This window comes from Charadrius vociferus, unplaced genomic scaffold (assembly GCF_000708025.1).
Source record: "Charadrius vociferus isolate BGI_N301 unplaced genomic scaffold, ASM70802v2 scaffold1754, whole genome shotgun sequence".
Lineage (NCBI taxonomy): Eukaryota > Metazoa > Chordata > Aves > Charadriiformes > Charadriidae > Charadrius > Charadrius vociferus.
Window position 1 is genome coordinate 52,700 of NW_009648167.1, and position 651 is coordinate 53,350.

Sequence of the window (651 nt, forward strand, 5' to 3'; positions counted from 1 at the left end):
TGCGTGGGAGCGGGATGGAGTGGGATGGGATAGAATGGAAGGGATGGGATGGAGTGGGATGGAGTGGGATGGGATAGAAGGGATGGGATGGGATGGAGTGGGATGGGATAGAAGGGGTGGGATGAGGTGGAGTGGATGTGATGGGATAGATGGAGTGGATTGGACGGGGTGGAAGGGATGGGATGGGATGGGATGGGATGGGATGGGATGGGATCTGGGGAGGCAGAGGGATCTACTGAAGATCCCCAGGGACCGACCGTGTGTCGGGCTGTCACCTGCCTGGGTCATGGCTGGGCAGTGGTGAATCGTCGGTTAAGGGGGGGGCTGCTTTTCGGCGCAGGCTCAGGTTGGGAATTGCCCACGCGGGTGAGCGGGTGGGGGATGTCCTCATGGACCCCCCCAAACCAGGGATGGATTCGGACGCAGGGTTGCCTGTGGGCAGCACAGCTCTCCGGGATGGGGGTCCGGATGGGGCCCCAGTGAGCCCTCGGGCACCGCTGGGTGAAGATGAAGGGCCGGGACCCCCCCCACCCCTCCCCAAAACCCCTCAGCCGTGGGGTGCCGGGTGCTGCCTGGGGACCAGCATGGCTGGGGGGGTCCAGAGCCCCACTCCTGCGGGAGGCTTCGGTGGGGCTCAGCCGTGGGGTGACG